General features: G+C 38.4%; 1 long non-coding RNA gene across 1 annotated transcript in view; it reads left to right on the forward strand.

The window, feature by feature from the left end:
* The first annotated feature begins 1,495 nt into the window (after positions 1 to 1,495).
* Positions 1,496 to 27,675, forward strand: part of LOC132593815 (uncharacterized) — a 168,302-nt gene continuing 142,122 nt past the window's right edge. Inside the window, exon 1 of the long non-coding RNA XR_009559690.1 lies at positions 1,496 to 1,573. This is a non-coding gene — a long non-coding RNA (uncharacterized lncRNA). The remainder of the gene's footprint in view (positions 1,574 to 27,675) is intronic.

The raw sequence follows: 27,675 nt of genomic DNA on the forward strand, positions 1-27,675 counted from the left end.
TCCACTTTGCCCTCTGCACCCCTGTTGCTGTGCTCTCCTCCGAGTCTCCGAAGCTTTCCCCCACAGCTCCCTCCCACTGGTTCCGGCCCCGTCCCTATCCTTTTGTCTCTGTTTATTCTTTTTTCTTTTGCCCTACCCAGGTACTTGCGGAGTTTCTTGCCTTTTGGGAGGTCTGAGGTCTTCTGTCAGCGTTCAGTAGGTGTTCTGTAGGAGTTGTTCCACGTGTAGATGTATTTCTGCTGTATCTGTGGGGAGGAAGGTGATCTCCGCATCTTACTCTTCCGCCATCTTCCCCTCGTCCCTGGGTTTTTTATTATATAACTAGGATTATGCAGCTTCTTGATAAAAGGTCAGTATTAGACAAGCTGTTTCTTATGACTTGTGCATAGCTGTCATTCAGGGAATTTTTTTCTGTCTCTCATGCCCCTCCCCAATCTTTCTTAGATTTGATATCTTCATATCTTAGATTCCTTTTTAATTTTGCTGATATATATCCTCATGTAATTATATCAATAAAGAAGTAGGAGAGGTAGAAAGGTTTAAATACCTTCATACTCGATGGATTAGCAAGCTACAGAATCCCAGTTTCAAAACCACTGATCTCAAAACTTCTCGAATATTATTGCATTGTCATCAAGTATCTTGTGATCCTGACAAGAAGTTTCATGTCCGTCTCATTCCCATTCCTTTGGGGATACTCCCCCTTCAAAACTTCTGGAATTTCTCGTACGTCTTATTTGTACTTGTTAAGTTAGTATTGGCTGCAGCTGAAAAATGCAAGGTTAAATTAAACTAAAAAGGTGTTTATATGTTTCACATAAAAAAATTATGAAGATAGCTCTTCTGGGGTTGATTTGAGGGTTTTCAGCAAGCTCTTCTGGGATCCTCTAGGCTGTATTCTTTTTTATTGAAATATAGTTGATTTACAATATTGTATTAGTTTCAGGTGTATAGCATAGTGACTCTTTTTTTTTTTTTTTTTTTGCAGATTATATTCCGTTGTAGGTTTTTACAAGATATTGGGTATAATTCCCTGTGCTATACAGTAAACCTTTGTTGCTTATGTATTTTGTGTATAGTACTTTGTATCTGTTGTCTATACTGTGCTCTTACGGTTGCAGATTAACTGCAGCAATTTAAGATGGTGACCTCCTGAGCATGTATCTTGCAGAAAGCATCAAGGACTTTTCCTCCTCTCCTTCCTCATCCTCTTTCTCCTTTTCCCTCTTCTTCTTCCTCGTTTCTCCATCCTCTTTATCTTTCTAGTCCTCCCCTTCCTCTCTTTCTCTTCTCTTAATCAGAAAGAAACTATTTCCCTGAAAACCCCGTTTAGCCACTGTCCCTTTCATATCATTGGCCATAACTGGCAAACATCTGCACTCAATCACTGATCGAATAGACTATGGTCTATGACTTATCTCCTGTGGTTGCAGAATATCAGTCTCCTCTTATGATATTGTCTTCCCCTAGGTATCTGAACCTTTGTTCTGCTGTCGTTGAGCGTCAGGTTGTATCCAGCTCCATCTGCGATGCCTTGTACAACTGAAGATCGTTGGAATTAGATACCCTGCAGGTAATCTTTTAATATCCATTTCATCTTTTGCCTAAAGTGGTACTGTTTGAATCATTAATTACATCAGGAGTTAAAGATAACATAGTAAAAATGGATAGTGCTTGATTTTCATGTCATTTACTCATAGCAGTGAGAAGATTTGCATAGCATATGGGGTAAAGAGTCGAGGTTTCTTGCAGTGAGAGGTTACTGGCCATAGGTCTCTATCCACCTTTGGCTCTTCAGGCTGCCTGAAGGCTTCTGTATGCCAGTGGAGAAGCTCTGCCTAAGACCGTAGATCACTCCTATGAGGAAGTGATATCTGAGTTGTGTTTTTCAAGATGTGAGTCAAAAATGGTTTTTAGCACTTAGGACGTCTTTCATGGATTATGCAACAATAGCATTTTTAGACTTGATTGCTTTTGTATCTTGGTAATCCCTCTCTTTAGACTAGGTGTATTCTAGTAGTTTGAGTTATGTAACCTTCCCGATACTATGTCCTCCCAATCTCTTCTCCCTGTTCCTGCCAGGTTTGTTCTTAAGCATTATTTTCATCAAGTCTCTTTATTCTGTGTCTTGCTACATCAAATTCAAGCACTTTAGTTTGGCTTTTACTGCGTCACATGATAGATGGATCCATCTCCATATGCAACTTTGTTTCTCAGTCTTTTCATGCATTCGTGCATTTATCCATTCCTTTACTCGTGCATCACTGGTGTACTGGACTCCTATGCACCTGTTGTAGTGTTATGCATTATGGATTTATAAGTTCATAAGACATGCCCTCGATGAACTAGCAGTCAAGCGTAGGAAAATAGATATGGAGATGGATTATCCTATACAGTGTGATAAAGGCTCTAATAGAGTAATGAATAAAGTGCAGCAGGAAGGGATTATCCTTTACTGGCCATTGCTCTTGGGTAAATAAGGCCACCTCACTGAGGGCTTTAGTAGTGTTTTATTATTTAAATGTCTTCATGTTTCTTAAAATGTCAGCCAGTGGAAGGGTTTTATTTCAAAAACGAATCAGCTCGGATCGTTTGTTTACAGGAAACATGTGGCAGGCAGTGTGATGCAGTACAAAGACACTGAAGAGCTGAATTCCAAAATGGCATAGAGTAAATCATTTTACTACTTTGGGACTCAGTCGTCTCACCCGTAAAATAAGGACTTGGGCTAACTAGTCTTTAACGACCGTTCCTGGATTAGCAATGTAGTTGCATAGTTGACCACTGCGGTAACTGCCATTCTAGCTGTCTAGGTAAGAATATTTATCACGAGTTCCAAACAGATGGATTTGGAATCTGGGTTCCTCAGATAAGGGTGGTTTTGAAATATGCTTGGACTGGACTTCTTAACTTCACGTGTAAGGGAATCAGCCAGGAATGACAGGAACTGCAAAGTGTCACAAGCTTCCTTCCTTTTACGGGATTGGGTGTAGGAGGCAACCATCTGAGCACCAGGGGAGTAGAGCAGGCCATGAGACGCATGCCTCCTTTCGAGTCCTGATGCTTTTCCTCCTGGAAAGGCCACTGGCCAGATGACGAAGTGACACTCCTTGCTGGGAACACTTAAAAAGAAGGATGCTTAATTGGATTGGAATGAGCTGTATTTGTTTTTTACTTAAGGCAGAAGCTTTAAAGTTGTTGGATATCCCACACCTCACTGAGTCTGACTTCCTTCTACATTTTACTCCTTAAATCTTCTTAAAGTTTCTAATATTTTGTATATTTTTCCCACAGATAGTACCTTCCAAAGATAACTTGCATTTCCCTATGAATGTTTTAAAGCCTTTTTGATGATTACAGGATGGCTAGATGGTCAGAGCTCAGCTCCTTTACCGTGTTCTTCTCATCCAATGTGTGTGTATATATTTTTTCTCAATAAAATGTACTCCATGAAGTGGACACTGAGACCAGAGTGTCTCCTATTTCCATGACAGTGATAGGCATCATGAAGTCAGTAATTTTTCTAAGATTCTGATAGCCATACTGATTAATCCTCTCACAAAGTCACCTCAGGAACCCTTAGAAAGATTATAACCCCTAAGATGATGTGCTAATGCCACCAAAAATTCATATCGACCTTGTCCCAAACTGTGACAGAAAGACTATGGCTAGAGAAAAATCTCTTGCGTATGAAACATTTTTAGATCTAGTGGGAGCCAGAGTTGAGGTAAAACAGAAAGTGAACAAATCCTCAAGTTGGGTCTGGGGAGGGAACAGAGCAAGCAAAATCAGGGACACAGAAAAGACACAGAAAAGAGGCAATATGGGTTACCAGTACAAGAGTGAGGATCTGGGGTAGATATTTGGAACTGGAATATGAATCCAGAGATTAAAAAAAAAAGATAAACGAAAAGCAGACCCAGCAGTGGGACTGGGCAAGTCAGATGCTGTTGAGGTTGAATGCCAGATGTGGGCTCTTTCCCCAAAATTTATTCATTTACTCTCTTTGGCTGGCTGACTCCACTTAAAAGGCCAGGAGAGGGATTTCCCTGGTGGCGCAGTTGTTAAGAATCCGCCTGCCAATGCAGGGGGCACAGGTTAGACCCCTGGTCCGGGAAGATCCCACATGCCATGGAGCAACTAAGCCCGTGAGCCGCAACTTCTGAGCCTGCGTGCCACAACTACCGAAGCCCGTGCACCTAGAGCCCGTGCTCTGCAACAATAGAAGCCACCACAATGAGAAGCCCACGCACCGCAACAAAGAATAGCCCCCCCGCTCGCCGCAAGTAGAGAAAGCCTGCACGCAGCAACAAAGACCCAATGCAGCCAAAAAATTAATTAATTTTTTAAATTAAAAAAATAAAATAAAAGGCCAGGAGAGGCACTAACCAATAGTGTTCCAAGGTTCTGTTACGAGAGGACTGGATGGTGGAGAATAATTCTCTTTAGGAGAAAACAGTTTCCGGAGTCTGTGTTAGTAGAATGATCTGATCGATAATATAGTTTTACCAAGAATAAATTTGAATCCTGATGAAAAAAAATGGCTCTAGAGATTATATCGGTGCCAGAGAATAATATCTGTAAGAAACAGAATACAGGGAAGTAGCTAAAGCAGAAAAAAATCAAGGAAATATCAATGGATAAGGAAAGGTCCAACTTCAAAAATCTCAGAGAAATGACAAGGCTAGAAACAGGGCTAGACATGTCAAAGGTGACTTTTTTCATTTTCTATCTTTTATACTCTAAATTACATGAGGAACAGTGGGTTTATATTTGGGGCAAGAGGCCAAAAAGTGCCCTGCATGTGGTAGCTCTTAATGAAAACTAGTACAAAACGGTTGGACTAGGATAGGATTTTTTTTTGCGGTACGCGGGCCTCTCACTGTTGTGGCCTTTCCCGTTGCGGAGCACAGGCTCCGGATGCGCAGGCTCAGCCGCCATGGCTCACGGGCCCAGCCGCTCCGCGACATGTGGGATCTTCCCGGACCGGGGCACGAACCCGTGTCCCCCCCATCGGCAGGCAGACCCCCAACCACTGTGCCACCAGGGAAGCCCAGGATAGTATTTTAAAATATTAGAGATTCTCTCTCCTGTACTTTGGTCAGAAATTTTAAAATTTAAAAACAATGCATTTTTATGAAATGCTGCAAATATGGATTTATTTAATAAGTTTAGAAACATATTCATTATAATATTTAAAATTGTATCTGTAAGATATATACAATTTTTCAGTTGGTGTTTTGCTTCGCATCAGCAACCTGATCCATCCCTACAACCCAATCCATGTAGTTCTGGATGCCAGTTACAGCTCTCTATCACCACCACTAATTTAGGTTAGTCCATGTGACTTAAGAATATTCTATTCCCCTGGCCACAGTAATTGATCCATGGATAGTCTATGATGGAAGCCAAGCCAATCAGGATCTTACTCTATATTTCCCATACTGACACTGGAATGGAAAATCTTCTACAACCCACCACCTGATACCCACACATAGAGTTGAACGTGCACTGTTGCTTATCTAGAATGATGCAGCCCTGGGGCTCCCTACAGACGTATTCCAACCCCAGGGTATAAAGCTCTGTGTAAAAGAGAATATAATCAATACCGAGTGTAGTAGGGATAGGAATGAAGAGTAGTTGGTTAGAAGCTAAAACACTTCTAAGTCTCCAGATCCTGAGGTTTCTTAAAACCAACGTCACTCCTGCCCTTCAGAGTTAACTAATGGATAGTTAAAATAATCTCCCTTCATTTTTTACTAAAACTAGTTTCAATCATACTGTACTTGTACATGAAAAAATATTGTGAAAACATAGTATCTTGAAGGTAAGTCATTGTTTCTGAGAAGACGGCATTTTTTAAAATTTATACCAGATTAAATGTGTAGCAGAACTAAACAATCACAGTAAATTCAAGGTCCTTATGACACTGATGTAATTTTACTAGTAAAAACTTTTAATTTTGTGCCTTTTACAGGCTGGAAATAAAAGTAGGAAAACAAACAAACAAACACAAAACTAAGCACGTCTTTCTTACCCATAAAATCAGTTTGTTTACCTCTGAATAAAACATTCAGTAGCAAAGTTCTTACTCTATTAAGCCTGTTAATTATCTTGTGGTGTGACCCCCCCCCCAATTTGTGAATCAGGAATAGTGTGGAAGAAGACAGTTGAACTGTTAATTTATAATTACTCTTAAAATAGTAGTTTTTTTTGCTATGGATAATATATCTAGGCTTATCTCTGTTGTCCAAGGTAGATGCTCCGTTATAATAAGTTCTAAGCAAATGTTTTGTAAAGTTTAACGTCAGTGCTATTTTTGGGAAGTCACTTGTCAGAATTCATGTAATGAAATATTTTCTCAGGGTTTTGCAAGCTAGACTGGTCTTCTGGGATCTTTAATCCCTCATTAAAAAAACAAGTAAATAACATCCATGACATTAATGTTCCCATTAAATAATGACATTTTCATCTTGCATATTATCCCTAGATAATCAAAGGAATCATACACTTATCAAAAAATTTAAGTGAGTGTGTAAATTCCTCCTACACCTTCAGCATTGCTTAAATATCAGCCCTTCTTTAGAGTTCTTGAAGCTGACACTAGTGGGAAAATATTGGAGAAGAAGAATGGGGAGACATAATACACTTAATATTTATTTGTGATAGCTCTGTGATTGCTATCTGTCCTTCTCATCATGGCATGCCCAGGCCCTAATATGGTGCTGCTGTGCACATATAGGTACTTAAAGATACTTACTAGCCTGCATGGCCATGAATCTATCATGGTCTTAACCAGTGTTCCTCTTTCTGTGTTTACCCTTCTGCTTTCCTTGCCCAACCTATTTAACAAAGCCATGCCAAAGAAGTAATATTTCTGCACCGAATATGTCCATACCTAAAATTACATTTGCATTTGTTCACTTCATTATTGTGAAATGTAAAGTCATGAGAGTAGGAGTTTCTTTGGTCAGTTCATTGCTATAGCTCTGGGAAGCTACCTTGGGGAATGCCATTGAAGGCATTCAATAAGTACTTTATAAAAAACCGAATAAATGAATTGATACATATAGTTTGAAAGGAAAGGAAGGAACAGATGTAAGAAACATTAAGATGGATATTTCATAATACTGGGTAATTTATTGTATAGAGAAGGTGAGATAAAGTTTGTTCTATCTCCAGAAATCAGTAGATGATTGGGATAATGAGTTTGTCATTAACTGAGATAGAAAGCAGATTTGAGGTGAAGGTGGGAGAAAGCAGAGAAAAAGTGTTTACTTTGAGAGCCTGCCCAGCTGTCCTCGTGGGGAAGTCCATTAGATAGGCAGAAAGGAAACTTTGAAGACTAGGAGAGAAATATTGACGAGAAAAGTAGATTGCAATATGATTGTCATATAACTCATGGTTTAAATGTTTACATATATTATTTCTTCTGCCTAGAATAATTGCCTTTTCTTCATATATTTTGACAAATGTTCTATTTGCTCTTCATGGTCCAGATCAATGGTATTCTCATTTGGGAAATCTAATTGACAGAAGGATATTTGGTCATTTCTCCTTGGTACCATCATTTTATTATTTCTTGAACACAGTAATACACTTATGGCATAGCATTACAAATAATAAATTATATTCTTGTCTGCTCTAATCCTCATGTCCATACATACTTAGCTAAATGTGATGGCAAGGGACATATTTATCATTGAATAATAACTTTAATTATAGTAATGAGCACTTTTATAGCTGAATGAATGAAAACTGTATATGGAATCAGTAAGCAAGAGATTGAAGAAAAGCTGATACTGGAACACTGGGGAAAGCTATATTAAAATGGATGAAGAAATGGAATTTATGATTGATAAAGAGATAACCATAAAGAAGATTGAGATGGAGCAATGGGGTAGGAAATGAAACAAGAAAATGAATTGCTAATTCTTATAGAAGAAGACTTCGAGAACAAGGTGCTACATAAGTCAAAACATGAAAAACAGTCAAGTAGTACATTGCCAGAGACAAGACCCTTGAGTTCTAACTGATGCAGGGCACTAGTGACCTATGAGACAGCTGTTTTGTAGAATAAAAGGGATAGAATCAAGACTGAAGAAAGAATAAGAGAAATATAATAATGAGCAGAAGATGCAGTCTTTCCAAAAAGAAAAGGGTGTGATGAAAAGAGATGTAATAATTATTCAAACAGCTGCAGGATCCTTAAAGATGCTGGATTCTTAGTTTACTTTCAATACAGAGGTGAATTGGGATACTATGTTCTTTAAAAGAAGATACCCAAATTAGCAGATGCAAACTATTATATATAGAATGGATTAATAACAAGGTTCTACTATATAGCACAGGGAACTATATCCAATATCCTGTGATAAACCATAATGGAGAAGAATATAAATAGATAGATAGATAGATATAACTGAATTGCTTTGCTGTACACCAGCAATTAACACAACACTGTAAATCGACCATACTTCAATAAAATAAAAAACAAACAAAAACAAACAAAAAAAGAAGCTACCCAATGTAAAAGAAGAGGCCAAAACTACAAGAGAAGAGACACTTAATGGAACAATATCTCAGAGCATGTAGGAGAGGAGAGGAATACGAATGAAGGTGGGGAGGGGATTCAATCGGTTTTGGAAAAAAAGGAAGGCTAGCTCTTTGAAATGGGTGGAAAGAAGAAATAGTGAAAGTAAAGGGATTTATTATTCTGTTAAAAGGAAAAATTGAGGGCATTGCATAGAATAAGAGTTTTAAAATTCAATGTTATTAGATAGATACAATGGCAATAATTTTATCTGCGTCAAAAAAGATTGCCAGTTAGATGTGAACAGAAACGTACAAATAATAATAGTCTTCCTATGATGTAACTGAAATACAGTAAAAATCTTAATGACATTTACGAAATCTTTTAGAAGACCAGAATACCCCTTTTGAGATTTTGATTATCTTAATATTTTAATATTGTAATTACAGCATGTCAGTACTCTATTTAAAATGAAATTATCAAAGCTCAGAGGAAACTGATTCTTGTGCATCCATAATTTCATACAATATAATTTTAGAGCTTGAGCTATTTTTATGTTATCACTTTAGTCTTAGAAACATAGTTGAAATTCTAAGGACTTGTATTTTTCATTTTTCAAGAGGCTTTTAAAGATAATCTTTGCTTTTAAAGTGGCCTTGTCCCTGAATACACATTTATCTGAAGTAAATCAAATTGCTTCTGGTGGAATAAAATGGTTCATGAGGTTTTCATAAACATATCATAACAAAACTATATCCTCCAAAACACGTGTTTTATAAAACTCTTCCATAGAGTCCATTTTACCTTATAGGGATTAGGACATTTTTAATTATATTGAATGATAGATGCTTTATTGATTTTATTTGAGTATTTACCTAAATGTCATTTCAAAGTGGCCTTCCTCAACTACCCTATTTAAAATAGTTCCTCAACAAAATGTAAACTCTTTGACATCTGGGGATTTGCTTTGTTCATCAGTACATCCCCAGGGCCCAGAAAGAGGGTCTTTCATGCCAAATCAACAACTGTGTTTAGGAGGTGTATATACTTCTGACAATGATGTTACCACTGATTAAAACAATGGTGGTCCCAGGCTGTGTGGGCAAGAAGGTTGGGTCTCCAGGGATGTGGTCCAGCATCGCTAGACGTGAGTCTTGCCAGACATTCAAGTCTCAAGGAAGTTGTTGAGACCTGCTATGTTCCAGGCACTTTATTAGTTCCAGCATATTCCCTGACCCAAAGGAAAATCCAGCTTAACAGAGCAGGCTGAACTGGGACAAAGAGTAACCCTGTGTATGAAGAGCGGGCCGTAGGAACCAGGGGAAGAAATAGCTAATTCCACTGAGAAGCAAGGGGGAAGATTCACCAAAGGAAAGCAAAATTAATATTGGAAGAATTTGTTAGAAAGGAGACCTGACTGCAACTGCTGGATTGCTACAAGGCTGAGGGACAAGAACAAGGCTGGCCACCATTCAGCAGCAGACCCTCTCAAGACTGTCTGCTTGCCCTTGCTCCTGCTGAGTTACCACAGGTGGAAGCAGGAGGTGGGCTCAGCAGCAGCCAACAGACCATGATCCAGGAGGTGCAGTGAGGGACAGAACTGCTGCCATGTGGCTGACAGGTTCTCGGTGCTCTGGCCAGGTGTCAGCCCTGAGCCTCTGAGGTGGGAGAGCCGAGTTGAGGACATTTAATCATCCAAGACCTCACAGCCCCACATAACATCAATCAGCGAGAGGTCTCCCAGAGATCTCCGTCTCAATGCTAAGACCCAGCTCCACTCAACGACCAGCAAGCTCCATTGCTGGACACCCCATGCCAAACAACTAGCAAGACAGGAACACAACCCCACCCATTAGCAGAGAGGCTGCCTAAAGTCATAATAAGTTCACAGACACCCCAAAACACACCACCAGACACGGTCCTGCCCACCAGAAAGACAAGATCCAGCCTCATCTGCCAGAACAAGGGCACCAGTCCCCTCCACCAGGGAGCCTACACAACCCACTGCACCAACCTTACCCACTGGGGTCCAACACCAAAAACAACGGGAACTACGAAATTGCAGCATGCAAAAAGGAGACACCCCCCCCCCCCCCGGCCAAAGCAGTAAGTTAAGCAAAATGGAAGACAGAGAAATATGTTGCAGATGAAGGAGCAAAGTAAAAACCCACCAGACCAAACAAATGAAGAGGAAATAGGCAGTCTACCTGAAAAAGAATTCAGAGTAATGGTAGTAAAGATGATCCAAAATCTTGGAAAGAGAATGGAGAAAATACAAGAAACATTTAACAAGGGCCTAGAAGAATTAAAGAGCAAACAAACAATGATGAACAACGTAATAAATGAAATATAAAATTCTCTAGAAGGAATCGATAGCAGAATAACTGAGGCAGAAGAACGGATACGTGACCTGGAAGATAAAATAGTGGAAATAACTACCACAGAGCAGAATAAAGAAAAAAGAATGAAAAGAATTGAGGACAGTCTCAGAGACCTGTGGGACAACATTAAATGCACCAACATTCGAATTATAGGGGTCCCAGAAGAAGAAGAGAAAAAGAAAGGGACTGAGAAGATATTTGAAGAGATTCTAGTTGAAAACTTCCCTAACATGGGAAAGGAAATAGTCAATCAAGTCCAAGAAGCACAGAGAGTCTCATACAGGATAAATCCAAGGAGAAATATGCCAAGACACATATTAATAAAACTATCAAAAATTAATTACAAAGAAAATATAATAAAAGCAGCAAGGGGAAAGCAACACATAACATAAAAGGGAATCCCCATAAGATTAACAGCTGATTGTTCAGCAGAAAATCTGCAAGCCAGAAGGGTGTTGCAGGACATATTTAAAGTGATGAAAGGGAAAAACCTACAAGCAAGATTACTCGGCCCAGCAAGGATCACATTCAGATTCGACGGAGAAATTAAAACCTTTACAGATGGGCAAAACCTAAGACAATTCAGCACCACCAAACCTAATTTACAACAAATGCTAAAGGAACTTCCCTAGGAAGGAAACACAAGAGCAGGAAAAGACCTACAAAAACAAACACAAAGCAATTAAGAAAATGGGAATAGGAACATACATATCAATCATTACCTTGAATGTAAATGGATTAAATGCTCCAACCAAAAGACATAGTCTGGCTGAATGGATACAAAAACAAGACCCGTATATATGCTGTCTACAAGAGACCCACTTAGGAACTAGGGACACATACAGACTGAAAGTGAGGGGATGGGAAAAGATATTCCATGCAAATGGAAATCAAAAGAAAGCTGGAGTAGCAGCTCTCATATAGTCTATCAAAATAGACATTAAAATAGAGACTATTACAAGAGACAAAGAAGGACACTACAAAATGATCAAGGGATCAATCCAAGAAGAAGATATAGCAATTGTAAATATTTATGCACTCAACATAGGAGCACCTCAATACATAAAGCAAATGCTAACAGCCATAAAAGGGGAAATCAACAGGAACACAATAATAGTAGGGGACTTTAACACCCCACTTTCACCAATGGACAGATCACCCAAAATGAAAATAAATAAGGAAACACAAGTTTTAAATGACACATTAAACAAGTTGGACTTAATCGATATTTATAGGACATTCCATCCAAAAACAACAGAATACACTTTCTTCTCAAGTGGTCATGGAACATTTTCCCGGATAGATCATATCTTGGGTCACAAATCAAGCCTTGGTAAATTTACGAAAATTGAAATCATATCAAGTATTTTCACAAGACCACAACGCTATGAGACTAGATATCAATTACAGGAAAAAAACACAAACACATGGATGCTAAACAGTACACTATTAAATAACTAAGAGACCACTGAAGAAATCAAGGAGGAAATTAAAAATACCTAGAAACAAATGACAATGAAAACACAATGACCTAAAACCTATGGGATGCACCAAAAGCAGTTCCAAGAAGGAATTTTATAGCAATACAATCCTACCTCAAGAAACAAGAAACGTTTCAAATAAACAAATAACCTTACACCTAAAGCAATTAGAGAAAGAAGAACAAAAAAACCCAAAAGTTAGCAGAAGGAAAGAAATCGTAAAGATCAGACCAGAAATAAATGAAAAAGAAATGAAGGAAATGATAGCAAAGATCAATAAAACTAAAAGCTGGTTCTTTGAGAAGATAAACAAAATTGACAAACCATTAGCCAGACTCATCAAGAAAAAAAGGGAGAAGACTCAAATCAATAGAATTAGAAATGAAAAAGGAGAAGTAACAACTGACACCACAGAAATACAAAGGATCATGAGAGATTACTACAAGCAACTATATGCAAATAAAATGAACAATCTGGAAGAAATGGAGAAATTCTTAGGAAAACACAACCTTCTGAGACTGAACTAGGAAGAAATAGAAAATATAAACAGACCAGTCACAAGCACTGAAATTGAAACTGTGATTAAAAATCTTCCAACAAACAAAAGACCAGGGCCAGATGGCTTCACAGACGAATTCTATCAAACATTTAGAGAAGAGCTAACACGTATCCTTCTCAAACTCTTCCAAAATACAGAAGAGGGAGGAACACTCCCAAGCTCATTCAACGAGGCCATCATCACCCTGTTACCAAAAACCAGACAAAGATGTCAAAAAAAAAAAAAAAAAACTACAGGCCAATATCACTGATGAACATAGATGCAAAAATCCTCAACAAAATACTAGCAACCAGATTCCAACAACACATTAAAAGGAGCATACACCATATAAAGTGGGGTTTATTCCAGGAATGCAGGATTCTTCAATATACGCAAAAAATCAACGTGTTACACCATATTAACAAACTGAAGGAGGAAAACCATATGGTCATCTCAATGATGCAGAAAAAGCTTCTGACAAAATTCAACACACATTTATGATAAAAACTCTCCAGAAAGTAGGCATAGAGGGAACGTCCCTCAACATCTTAAAGGCCATATATGACAAATGCACAGCCAACATCGTTCTCAGTGGTGAAAAACTGAAAACATTTCCTCTAAGATCAGGAACAAGACAAGGTTGCCCATTCTCATCACTATTATTCAACATAGTTTTGGAAGTTTTAGCCACAGCAATCAGAGAAGAAAAAGAAGTAAAAAGAATCCAAATCAGAAGAGAAGAATTAAAACTGTCACTGTTTGCAGATGACATGATACTATACACAGAGAATCCTAAAGATGCTACCAGAAAACTACTAGAGCTAATCAAAGAATCTGGTAAAGTAGCAGGATACAAAATTAATGCACAGAAATCTCTTGCATTCCTATACACTAACAATGAAAAATCTGAAAGAGAAATTAAGGAAACACTCCCATTTACCAGTGCAACAAAAAGAATAAAATACCTAGGAATAAACCTACTAAAGGAGACAAAAATCCTGTATGCAGAAAACTATAAGACACTGATGAAAGAAATTAAAGAAGATACCAACAGATGGAGAGATATACCATGTTCTTGGATTGGAGGAATCAACATTGTGAAAATGACTGTACTACCCAAAGCAATCTAGAGATTCAATGCAATTCCTATCAAACTACCAGTGGCATTTTTCACAGAACTAGAGCCAAAAATTTCACAATTTGTATGGAAATACAAAAGACCCTGAATAGCCAAAGCAATCTTGAGAAAGAAAAACAGAGCTGGAGGAATCAGGCCCCCTGACTTCAGACTATACTACAAAGCTACAGTAATCAAGACAATATGGTACTGGCCCCAAAACAGGAATATAGATCAAAGGAACAGAATAGAAAGCCCAGAAATAAACCCATGCACATATGGTCACCTTGTCTTTGATAAAGGATGCAAGAATAAACAATGGAGAAAAGACAGCCTCTTCAGTAAGTGGTGCTGGGATAACTGGACAGCTACATGTAAAACAATGAAATTAGATCACTCCCTAACAGCATACACAAAAATAAACTCAAAATGGATTAAAGACCTAAATGTAACACCAGACACTATAAAACTCTTAGAGGAAAACAAAGGCAGAATATTCTATGACATAAATCACAGGAAGATCCTTTTTGACCCACCTCCTAGACAAATGGAAATAAAAACAAAAAATGGGACCTAATGAAACTTAAAAGGTTATGCACAGCAAAGGAAACCATAAACAAGATGAAAAGACAACCCTCAGAGTGGGAGAAAATGTTTGCAAACGAAGCAACTGACAAACAATTAATCTCCAAAATATACAAGCAGCTCATGCAGCTCAATATCAAAAAAATAAACAACCCAATCCAATAATAGGCAGAAGACCTAAATAGACATTTCTCCAAAGAAAATATACATATTGTCAACAAACACATGAAAGGATGCTCAACATCACTAACCATTAGAGAAATGCAAATCATTAGAGACATGCAAATCAAAACTACAATGAGGTATCACCTCACACCAGTCAGAATGGCTATGACCAAAAATTCTACAAACAGTAAATGCTGGAGAAGGTGTGAAGAAAAGGGAACCCTCTTGCACTGTTGGGGGGAATGTATATTGATACAGCCACTATGGAGAACAGTATGGAGGTTCCTTAAAAAACTACAAATAGAACTACCATATGACCCAGCAATCCCACTACTGGGCATATACCCTGAGAAAACCATAATTCAAAAAGAGTCATGTACCAAAATGTTCATTGCATCTCTGTTTACAATAGCCAGGACATGGAAGCAACCTAAGTGTCCATCGGCAGATGAATGGATAAAGAAGATGTGGCACGTGTATACAATGGAATATTACTCAGCCATAAAAAGAAACAAAATTGAGTCATTTGTAGTGAGTTGGATGGACCTAGAGTCTGTCATACAGAGTGAAGTAAGTCAGAAAGAGAAAAACAAATACTGTATGCTAACACATATATGGAACCTGAAAAAAAAAAAAGGTTCTGAAGAACCTGGGGCATGACAGGAATAAAGACGCAGATGTAGAGAGTGGACTTGAGGACACGGGGAGGGGGAAGGGTTAGCTGGGACGAAGTGAGAGAGTGGCATGGACTTATATACACTACTAAATGTAAAACAGATAGCTAGTGGGAAGCAGCCGCATAGCATAGGGAGATCAGCTCAGTGCCCTGTGACCACCTAGCGGAGTGGGATAGGGAGGGTGGGAAGGAGACGCAAGAGGAAGGAGATATGGGGATATATGTATACGTATAGCTGATTCACTTTGTTATAAAGCAGAAACTAACACACCATTGTAAACCAAGTATACTCCAACAAAGATGTTAAAAAGAAAAAAAGAGAGAAGTATATGGCAGGTGGGAGGAAGTGTGGGTAATCCCCACTGATAGCAAGTGGGATCAGCCATTTTGGAGTAAAGGGAGAGAATTCCGAGCTGCCCATATTTGGTAGAATGAAGATGTGCACACTAAAAATAAGCTTTGTTATTATAACACCTCATGTAGCATTCAGAATGATAAATGATTTTTCATTTAAAATAAAACGTATGGGACTTCTCTGCCGGTCCAGTGGCTAAGACTCTACGCTTCCAATGCAGGGGGCACGGGTTCCATCCCTGGTCAGGGAACTAGGATCCCACATGCCATGTGGCTCGGTCAATAATTTTTTTTTAATAAAAAAAATAAAATAAAACATATGAAGGGAAGCTATTTTTAGGTCATACAAAAGGAGAAACTAGTCAACGGAGAAAGAAAGTTTTATCTCAATTTGTCTAAGGGTTGCTGTGTTAGTTTGAAGTTAAATCTGTTTACCACAGATTAAGATGGAAGAACAGAAAATTCCAGAAGAATTTGGTTTTCAGAGAATGTCAACTTAAGAGGTACAAATTGGTATTGATATCAAAATGGAAAACAAAGTTTACATTTACCTCATCTCTGAACTCCTCTAGTTGGTCCTTTATTTTAGGACTTGTTATATGGAAATGACATTGAATTGAATTGAGTCTGTTGGACCATCAACAAGGCTGAGAATCTTGAGTGCTGAGTCAGTGGTGTTCTCATAAAATCTGATCTGGAGTGTGGGAGCTTGACTTGTACCGTATTCCAATTTGATCAGTGTAAATACGCTCCACACCACCGGTTTCAAGTTACCAAGGGTTTAACAACCTCCTCACAAAATTCCTGAATATTTAACCATTGGCTCCAGCACATGACTGGCTGGGACAGAATCTCTGCACCATCATCGGGTAACACATGGCCCAGCACAGACTGTTATGCAGCAAACATTTGTTGAATCCTAGCGGAGAGAGTTTTAATAGAATTATTATGAAAACATACTGGTTCTTCTAATTCCTCCATTGTTTTACCTCAGGGCATTCCAGTTTTTATGAAACCAATTTTACTTTCTCCAGCCATTACCATTGCCTTTTATAGCCTATGAGAGACGAAAAGATAGAGGTTTAGGAAGATAAGAGTCCTGCGTATTATGTCACAAAGTCCGTGGACATTTCCAAATGTAGTAGATTCCAAAGGATGCTTTGATGGTTAAGGCAGGCTTGTCTTATGTCATTAAATAGAGAGTAGTTAATCATATAAGTGGATTATTTCAAGATTTTCCATAAGTAACATTTTTATAACAGAATGCCAATTGATGAGAAGAGTGCCTACCTTTTTGTTACTGGAGAGGACAAAGCATACTTTGAGGGACTTATATATGCTAGGATTTGTTTAATTTTATATCTGTTGCCCCCTCTTTTACCAATTAAAGCAGAGTCATCTAAAGACTAAGTTGAACAAGCCAGGCAATTGTAACAGAAAGATTAGAGCCTTGTTTGACCGATTTCAAAGCTTTTGCTTGTACCGTGAGGAGACAGAAAGCAGAGCTCTGTAGGATGGGAGTTGGACAGGGGCTAAATATAGCCTTTGCCTACCCGTGTCTTCAAAAGAGAAGGCTCTGTTTACTGCTCAGTTCTGCTGGGCCTTCTGGGCTTCTGAATGGGTCAAGGCTTAGAATTTAACAAATCAAAAGAGAAGGGTGAACGAATCTTTATGAAAAAAGATTATTGCATAACCACCAGAAAAATTCCCAGTCCTGGATATTGGGAAGAGTGGTGGCAGGGACCAGGTGCTCTTATAGGAAACTCAGAGAAAGAAGACAGAGATGGAGTAAAATAGATGCTTAGAGGATTTTTTAGGGATTTTGCTGAATGTTGGCAAATGTTATTCTCCTCACCCCCATCCCCTCTGCTGCTGCTTTAAAAGACTTCAGGAAATATCTTCCCTAATTATTTTTCAAGGCTTTGGAATGAAATGGATGTTAAATGCATTGCCTTAACTAAGACTTGCCTAAATGCAGTTACATTATTCTGGTAGTTACTAATCAAAAAAAAAACAAAAGAAAGAAAGAGAAAGATTGCAAATGATTAGTCCCTAGAAGAAACAGAGAGAAACTCCACTTCCTGGAGAAGTGAGATATTGTTAGATGCCAGCTATCTCTATGATTTCATTCTTTTTTAAACCATAAACATCATTACAGGTTTTTTTTAGTCATTTCATTCTAAATACAAAGGAAGGATTTTCATAAGACTTCAAAAACAGGACTTTGGCAGTTTGACCAAAGTTGTATATTTGATGTGTAACTTAAAAGTAACATATACACGGCTTCCCTTTCTTACCTGAGCATCAGTAAGATTTTCCAGTTTTGGCAAAAAAATAAAGTCGCTCGCCATTTTTTGTTCTGCCAATGGTGTGTTTCATTTAACCTTTTTCTGCTTGGTAGTTCTTGAGTATGTTAGATTGTTTCCTGGCTAGCCATTCTGGCAGTCACAACAAAAAGGAATCCAGCCAAGCTTCCTCAACTATTAAAATTTATAGCCTTGAATGTGTCAGATGCTAAGCCTAATAGACATCACCCCTCGTGAAGCTAGTTCTTCTTTTAGATTTATACGGTCACGTACATTGATATTTCAGAAAATTGATCAAAAAATATTTTAAGTGTTTCCAAAACATCGTTTTTCAGTTCACAGACATTGAAAAATATAAACATAGCTTTGAGGCCGAAGACCTCATGGCATATCAAACAGCAAATAACTGTATAAATGAACATAATCGGCACTTGAGTTCTTGCCTCAAGCACACGTTCTTCTCTGCAGCCACTCCGTTGTTAAATCTGAGACGGTCCTGGGACTTGGGCCCCTTTGCTGCAGTGCTGCAAAGCTTGCACCTGGACACACCACTCCTCCAGCTACAAAATACAAAGAAACTATATGGCACTAAAAATAACTTTGTGCTGTGCAGTTCGGGCAAATTCTGCACCAAAAGGTACAAGAAAGAAAAAAACAAACAAACCCAACAGCCATTTCTGAAGAGCCCGGAGCAAAAACTGGGTGTAGGGAGCAAAAGCAGGGTACTGCGCATGCCCCCCCTGCACTCAGCAACGCAAAGGGGTGGGCAAGTCACCTAGGCCACCCCTCCGGCCCGACCCCTGGACACACCCCTGCCCTCACCCCATGTAAGGAGTGGGGAGCGAGCGAGGGAACCTGTGACTTCTTTTCGATCCCTCCTGCAGCGGGTGCAGGGGCCCCAGTAAAGCCCTGCCTGAATTTCTTGTCTGGCCTCTAGTCAATTTCCAGTGATTGGGGAAGGCCAAGAACCCTGATAAGTATCAAATCTACGCACTTTACACATCGAAAGCAACGAACTGTCTCCTCTTAGATTTCTTTCCACCATTATGATCAGCATTTTGAGGTGTATCCAAATTTTCATGCATATAAGCCACTAAACACAAGGCAATCACCCCAGGGAAATTCTGCCTTTCTGTGGACCCCCGGAACTGAGTGTGTTTGTGTCTGGCGGTGGGGCTGTGATGCTCCTAGTCCAGGGCATTATCCTCCTGTCAGTGAAGGCAGCTCGTCATTTCCTTCTCCTTGCCCCTCCGATGAGACTCTGCCCTCTGGTCTCCATGCAGGGTTTGCTTCGCTGCCCGCTTTGAGTGTTGGCACCAAGTGAGGAATGTGTTGGTGGGTTTGATTACACAAGTGTTAGTGTGTCAGAAAGAAATCATGAGACATTTGGAAACCTAATAATAAAACTGAAAATGTAAAACTTTGAGCAGCAAAGCAACCCAAATTTGGGGGTTATTTTTAGAATCTTCTCTTAAATGTTCAGAATTTTCTTCCCTTGAAAAATCTAGACTCTATGTTGAGAGAAGACAAAAACTTTAGGTGGGATTTTCTTAATTGTTTTGGGTTTGTTATTGTAGGTCTTTTCCTTCTCTTGTGTTTCTTGTCTAGAGAAGTTCCTTTAGCATTTGTTATAAAGCTGGTTTGGTGGTGCTGAACTGTCTCAGCTTTTGCTTGTCTGTGAAGGTTTTAATTTCTCCATCAAATCTGAATGAGATCCTTGCTGGGTAGAGTAATCTTGGTTGTAGGTTTTTCTCCTTCATCACTTCAAATATGTCCTGCCACTCCCTTCTGGCTTGCAGAGTTTCTGCTGAAAGATCAGCTGTTAACCTTATGGGGATTCCCTTGTGTGTTATTTGTTGTTTTTCCCTTGCTGCTTTTAATATGTTTTTTTGTATTTAATTTTTGATAGTTTGATTAATATGTGTCTTGGCATGTTTCTCCTTGGATTTATCCTGTGAAGTAAGTCAGAAAGAGAAAAACAAATACCGTATGCTAACACATATATATATGGAATCTAAGAAAAAAAAAAAAGGTCATGAAGAACCTAGGGATAAGACGGGAATAAAGACACAGACCTACTAGAGAATGGACTTGAGGACATGGGGAGGGGGAAGGGTAAGCTGTGACAAAGTGAGAGAGTGGCATGGACATATATACACTACCAAATGTGAAATAGCTAGCTAGTGGGAAGCAGCCGCATAGCACAGGGAGATCAGCTGGGTGCTTTGTGACCACCTCGAGGGGTGGGGTAGGGAGGGTGGGAGGGAGGGAGACGCAAGAGGGAAGAGATGGGAACATACGTATATGTATAACTGATTCACTTTGTTATAAAGCAGAAACTAACACACCATTGTAAAGCAATTATACTCCAATAAAGATGTTAAAAAAAAAAACTTTAGGTGTGGAGATGTATGGATTTCTCGTGATCATAGCAGGTTTAATGTTTGTAGTCTACAAAACAAACATTTTTCTGAATCTCTTCCTTTCTAATGGGCACTGCCTTCTGTTTCAGGGGTGTCTGGGTTAGTCCCCTTACAGAGGCAAGATCAAGTCTTATTTACAAGGCTTCTGAGTCAAGCCTTGTGGCCTTATTTTTCTTTCCACATTTCTTAAAACAATGTAAATTGAGTAGTTACTATATGCCAGCCCTGGGCTGGCCATCTTTATCCCATTGCTATCCATGCTTTCCTTGTGTAGTGATTCTAAGTAGCAATTTGGAATGTCTCTGCTACTTCTTCTTTACAAGTCACATTCCATGGAACATGAAAACCAGGAGTCCTAGGGACTAGAAGAAAAGTTTACTCAGGGCTGCTAAAGCCACGTGCAAGCTGGAACTCTAGTTTCCTGGGTGACACCACCAGGATGTCCCCTGAAATGAGTTCTGGAATCCAGCCACACCATTGTTATTAGAACCATTTTGAGTTCTTGATAACTTATTCTGCTCATCAATGTCAATATGAGGAAATGTTGGGTAAACCCACCTACAGCAGAAATTTCCAGAACACTGCTTCTAGTGCTAGATAGTGTGGTAAGTACTACCTCAATGACCTTAACAAGTAATTTTACCTCTGGGCTTCAGTTTTGTTTTTGTTTTTGTTTTAGTTTTTAGCATGGAGTGAAGCTGATGGTTACTCAGATTCTATCTAACGCTAACAATGTAATCTAAAAGGACCTTTTGGTTAGATGACAGGTGCAACATTCGTTCATTCATTTTGTCATTGACCAATTGACTAGTGAGATTTTAGGAAAGTGCTGGGAAGAAATTTGTGGATGGGGGAACTATTGTATCAGCCAAACAATCAAATATATATGGAGTGCATAGTATGTGTGGCAGTCTAGGTATAATTTTTCCCTAGGGAGAAAGAAAAGTAGAATCAAGGGAGCAAGTATGTGTTCTGAGAACCCCTGGATATTCCTGGACTCCTGTAACACAGAAGAACTAATGGTATCCGAGTTGCCTTGGTCCAAGTATCTTAGGCATCAACAATAAAATAGATACTTCATTTCAGGTATTGGGAACTGTACAGACGAAAGAATACTGATATATATAGGATTAACTGTACTGATTTATTGAGATTTGCTTGATTTTGGAGGCTATGAATATAACAAAATAAATCAGATTAACCATGTTTTAAGTCATACTTGCAGAATCCGTTCATTTACATTCTCACACCAGACATGTGATGACGCGTCTTTCTCTGTGTTAGATACTGTTCTAGGCAAAGCCTAAAGCTATTCCAGTGAACAAGTCATGCATATCTTTGGCCTCATAAAGTTTAGTTGTTAACACCTGAAGCTTAAAAATAATTAGGAATTATACAATTCAACGTATTTTTTCTGAGTCTTTCACAATCCTTACAATCTACACTAACGTATTCAAAGTGCACTACGCTTAAAAGATAAAAGCTTATGAAAAAGAATATTTAACCCTTAACTTTATCTCTAAGTCCTTATCTGGAGTTTTCCAAAGACTCTCAGAATAAAAGTCATATTCATAGCAATGTGAATTTAAAAGATTTCTGAGAAGTATAATTATTTTTAAATTTTAAGACTGTAAACGGTATTTAGAAGAGGTCTTAGTTGTAATTAAGAATTTTTTTAATTAATAGGAAGACTAAAAATCAGTTTTCATGTTCCTATATCATGTCATAAAATACGAGGTATTTATGAAATACAAGTTATACAATGGAATGGACATTCAAGATCAATAGGCTGCCTTCTTACTTTCACTTGGAGGCATTACAATTGAAGTGTGTAAATCTAATCTGATTATGGTCTAGAAAATTCTGACATTGAGACTTACAACATAAGTCAAATAGCTTTTCTGGCCTTGTTTTATTCTTTGTCAGTTTCAGTTCTGTTCTGAAACTCTTTATTGACAATGGAACTTTCTGAGTGCTGAGTAAAAGTGCTGAATTTGGTTTTAGGGAAACCACCAATCATTAGCACAGATGGTGTGGAAATCTTCCATATTAAAATTAAAATTTTATGGTATGATCAAACTTGTTCATTTATTTAAAAAGAAAAGATACAAACACATTCCATTGTTTTTAATCAGATCAAACATTGGAGGTGTCTAGTTCACTTTCAGATTGTGGATCATTTTAAGATGGTCTCAAATCATGTCTATTTTTACTGACTTTCAGTTATACTATTTGTGTTTCAGTGTTTAGTGTTTAAGAGGGAATCACTAATTGTTAAGCCACATTTAAAAGAAAATTGGAGTTTTTTCTTGACCATATGACTTCAAAGTCTCTATGCATTTAACAATAGAAATAATTCAGTAAGCTTCTCGGAATGACTTATTTAGGAATAGAATTAATGGAAATCCAATAATGCAAAAGGATTGCATAGACCAGAAACACAAGAATGAAAACAGAAAAACCTTTATGTAATTGCTTATCTTTAATTTTATTCTTTCTCCAAGAGTTTATGGTCCTTTCCTTATCTGAAATAATTTCCCCTGAAGCCCTTGAATTTAATGAGTTTTAACTTAGTAACTGATAATTATAAACTACTCAGTCTTAAATTTTATTTTTTTAATTGAATTATTGCTGCTTTCAGGCTGTTTGATACATTTTTCATTCCTATCCATAAGTTATTTCATTTCTAATAGAGGGAACCAGGGGCATGGAGTGGTTTATAAAGGCTTATTGACCTTGAAACTTTGTCATCTATGAATCCAATCTTTCCACATTGCTGCAGGTGGATACATGTATTTCTGTATGATTACATGAGAAAAGCCACAGCTCTTTGTCACATATAATAGTTCCGAGTTAATGATAGCAGCTTTTCTTGAATTCTTACCTCGTGTCAAATCTATGCTAAGCACCTTTCATATGTTGCTTCATAGCCTCATAAATGAAATGAGACCATATTCTTTTTTTTCGGGGGGGCGGTGGCCACAACTCTCGCATGCAGAACCTCTCCCACAGGGGATCAAACACGCGTCCCCTGCCGTGGAAGCACGGAGTCTTAACCGCTGGATCACCAGAGAAGTCCGAGACCATAATCTTATGGTACCAATTTTAAGCATGTGGTAATTGAGGCCCAGAATGCTTGAGTAATTCATTCAAGGACACATGCTTATTAATAATAGGGTATGGATTTGAACTAGGTGTGCCTGATTCCAAAGAAGGTGTGCGACCTCTAGGATGTACCGTCTTGCACACACCTACAACTACTTAGTTATAAAAGAACTTGTATTCTCACTAAAAAGTTAATTCTACTCTGAAGTTGCTATCGTTTGGCCAGTCCAACCATTACTAACAGTAAACTTTCTATGAGAATCCTGTCAAAAAAAACATCCAGTGAAAACCTTAATCATTTTTTTTTTGGCTTGTAATTTAACCCATAGAGTAGAGTATTATGAGGTTTATATAATAATTGTGAAGGTAATTCACCAAGCATATATAATCGTAAGGATCTCTTTCCTCATCTCTTCCCTGTATCCTGGTTCCTGTGTTCTTACTGTGTCTTCTATGTTCTCATATTTTGAATATATCTTTTGGGTCCAGTAATCAATAAATAATAAAAGGCACACCGCATGCTAGTCCAGCTTGGCCCCGAGTGTCTTCTCTGGGATTCTGACCATGTGCAACTATGCTTGCAGAGATCAGGCTTTGAATAGAGATTCTAGGAAAGAGATGATTGTATTTTCTGTTTCTGGGAGTGAAGATATTCAGAAAGTGAAGGAATAGTCAAGACAGTGACAGGAGAAGGTAACAATAGAGATAAATGGGGGTACATTCTTGGTGTTGACAGAATTCTAATCTGCTTGGGGGAAGAACATCGAAGTGGAGGAATATCTCCACTGAGGGACAGTTCAGAATATGCTTTGGGTCTTTTATCAGATTACATTTGTACTCTTCTCATTCCCTTGCTACCCACTACTCATGCATAGATTAGCATATCATCAAGACTCCCCACTTCTGCCCTGGGTACAGTACTTTCCCAAGAAGGAAATCATGTCATCTAAGGAGAAATGTTGGTGATGGGAATGCCTGGCAGGTGAAAGTTGCAAATACTAAGCCATTATTGAGAATCATTCTGCAAACAATCCAGCCTGAGGATCAGAGTTGTTGAACTGAATGTGAAAGGCACCTACTGAACAGATACTATTCCCCATCCTGTGTGGGCCTTGGTCACTAATCCTTTCAGGTGGCTCTTCTCCATCATTGGGTACTTTCCTCATGAGCATGAGCTGATCAATACTCATCTAAATACTCGAGGGGGACTCTGAAGATCTCTGGAATTCTCTTTAGGGTCAGCTCTCTCTTTTCTGGTTATCTGTCTTACAAACTCAGAGGTTAAGACTCTGCGCTTCCAATGCAGGGGGCGAGGGTTCAATCCCTGGTCAAGGAACTAAGATCCCACATGTTGTGCGGCGTGGCCAAAGAACCCAAAAAAACAAAAAACAAAAAACCTCACACGACCTTACCTCCCCCAGAGTCCCATTTCGTCCTTTCAGGAAGATTTCTGAACTATTCCAGGCTGCTTGCTCTCTGTGCTGAAACTTGGAAATTTTCTCCAGGCAGTAAACAGTCAGTCATAGGCCTCTCCTCATCTGTGTCTCTTCTCTCATGGGTCAGTGCCTTTCTTTGCCTAATGTCCAACACCTTGAGTGCCATTATTTCTTTTACTTTATCTACCTCTTCAGCTGTTTCAAGGGAGAGTAAATCTAGGCCCTGTTACTTTATCTATACTGCAAGTTGAAGTTTGCTGTTGTGTCTTATTTTCAATCTCCTTTAATGTGGAATAGATTCTTGCCTTCTTTTGTCTTTTATGATCTTAACTTTTTGATGAATCCAGACAGTTATTTTGAATAATGTCCTTTGCTTTGGGTGTGTGTGATGTGTCCACATGGTTAGATTCAAGTTGTGAATTTTTATCAGGGATCCTACACTACCAAGGTCATGTCCTTCTCACTGAGTCATTTTAGGATGCATTTGATAATGATTTCTACTACTTGTAATGCTAACTTGAGCCATTGATAAGGTGGTGTCTGACAAGTTTCTCTAGAGTAAAGTTACCACTTTCTCTTTTTAAATAATAAATAGCTTGTGAAGATATCATTTGAGCCTAAGGAAGTATCCTGGTTTTCATCAGATTTTCACCAACTATATTTAGCATTCATTGATGATTATTGCTGAATCAATTATTACTATTGCTTTCTAACTTCAGAATTTTGGGGTGGGAGTGCTGGTAAATGAGTGAAGGAAGAGCTTTTCCTTCTTTCTTATTTATTTATATATGCATTTAATTAATTTTTTTAAAAAAATTATTTATTTATTTATTTGGCTGCGCCGGGCCTTAGTTGAAGCATGTGGGCTCTTAGTTGCGGCATGCATGCGGGATCTAGTTCCCCCACCAGGGATCAAACCCAAGCGCCCTGCATTAGGAGCATGGAGTCTCAACCACTGGATCACCAGGGAAGTCCCTATATGCATTTAATTATTAACAAAATTGTAGATTTAACTGAGTTTTAACTCATGGATTCTTTACAACTGGTTATAACTTATTACAATTATTTTGATATGCAAATCATCCCATACTTGGACAGTGAGTGCCCCATTAAGCGGACTGCCTTTATTTTTCCATGTCCCCATTATTCTTAGATCATCTGTTACTCTCTAGAACACTTAGATTTCCAAGTTCATCTTAAATTTATTTCCTCAGCCCCAACGCTGGAATCAACATTTTCTCCAAAGAACCCTGCCTCCATTTACTGAAGCATGGTACACATAAAAAGTATTTGTGTGCTGGCTGTTCTCACTGCTACTAGGTCCTCTCAGTGAGTACATTTAGAAATGGTAGATAGATGGGTGATGCCTATTATATACGCATGCGCACACACACACATATATTTCCATGTATTTATTCAGTTGTCAGTTATGTTTCCTCCATTTTTTATTATTATTGTTATTATTATTTTACCTGTGGAGTCTTTTTCCATCTTTAGAGAGGTTTTCAAAAGTTTTCTGGATTTTGAAATCCTCCAGAAAAGAAATTTTATTCTTACCCTTAAAATACTTCTATGTTGTCCTAGGTTTGGGCTCCAACAACTTTCCCTAGTTTGGTAACCACTAAACTGCCTCATCTCTTTCTCATGTCATCTTTAAAGATTTTTTTAGATGTGGACCATTTTTTTTTAAAGTCTTTATTGGCTTTGTTACAATATTGATTCTGTTTTGTTTTTTTGGCCGCGAGGCATGTGGGATCTTAGCTCTCTGACCAGGGATCAAACCCTCACCCCCTGCACTGGAAGGCAAAGTACCAACTGCTGGACCACCAGGGAAGTCCCCCTCATGTCATCTGCAAATCAGTGAGCTCCTGGTACATATGTCTCTTTTTTCTCTTCCATAAACTTTTAAACTTACCCTTGAAAACCTTGAATCTTTTTGAGAAATACATTCAAGTACTTCCTTGTTACTTCCATGGTTTAGTCTCTCTCATTTCCAGAGATAAAACTCTTTCTAAGCCGCAATTCTTTGTTCATCTAAAGCAGTGGGCAGCAAACTTTTTCTCTAAAGATCTAGATAGTAAACATTTTGGACTTTGTGTGCTGTCCAGTTTCTGTTACATTTACTCAAGCCCGACACAGTAGTGTGAAAGTAGTCATAAAAAATACATAAATAAATAACTGTAGCTGTATTCCAGTAAAACTTTATTTATAAAACAAGTAGTGAGCCTGAATTGGCCTACAGGCTATATAGTTTGTTGACCCCTCATCTAAAGCATCCTGATATTTTTCTTTCTTACGACCTTTTTCTGTTTCTATGCAAGTATAATCCCTCAAATTAAGGGTTCATTACTCTAAGCTTTCTTTATTTACATTTGGGACCTTCAGAATCATTATAATTTCATTCAGTTCTCTTTATGCCACCTACCAAAATAGAGGTTATATTTCTTGATTTAGCTAGGATATATTTAACTTGTAAAACAGTGTCCTCAAAAAACAGTGGCTCAGAGAATGTCGAAGTTCGTTGCCAATTCTCTGAGTTGAGTGAGGAAGGTGGGCATCTTATTGTCATTCAGGA

Source organism: Globicephala melas, chromosome 18 (genome assembly GCF_963455315.2).
Source record: "Globicephala melas chromosome 18, mGloMel1.2, whole genome shotgun sequence".
In the NCBI taxonomy this organism is placed as follows: domain Eukaryota; kingdom Metazoa; phylum Chordata; class Mammalia; order Artiodactyla; family Delphinidae; genus Globicephala; species Globicephala melas.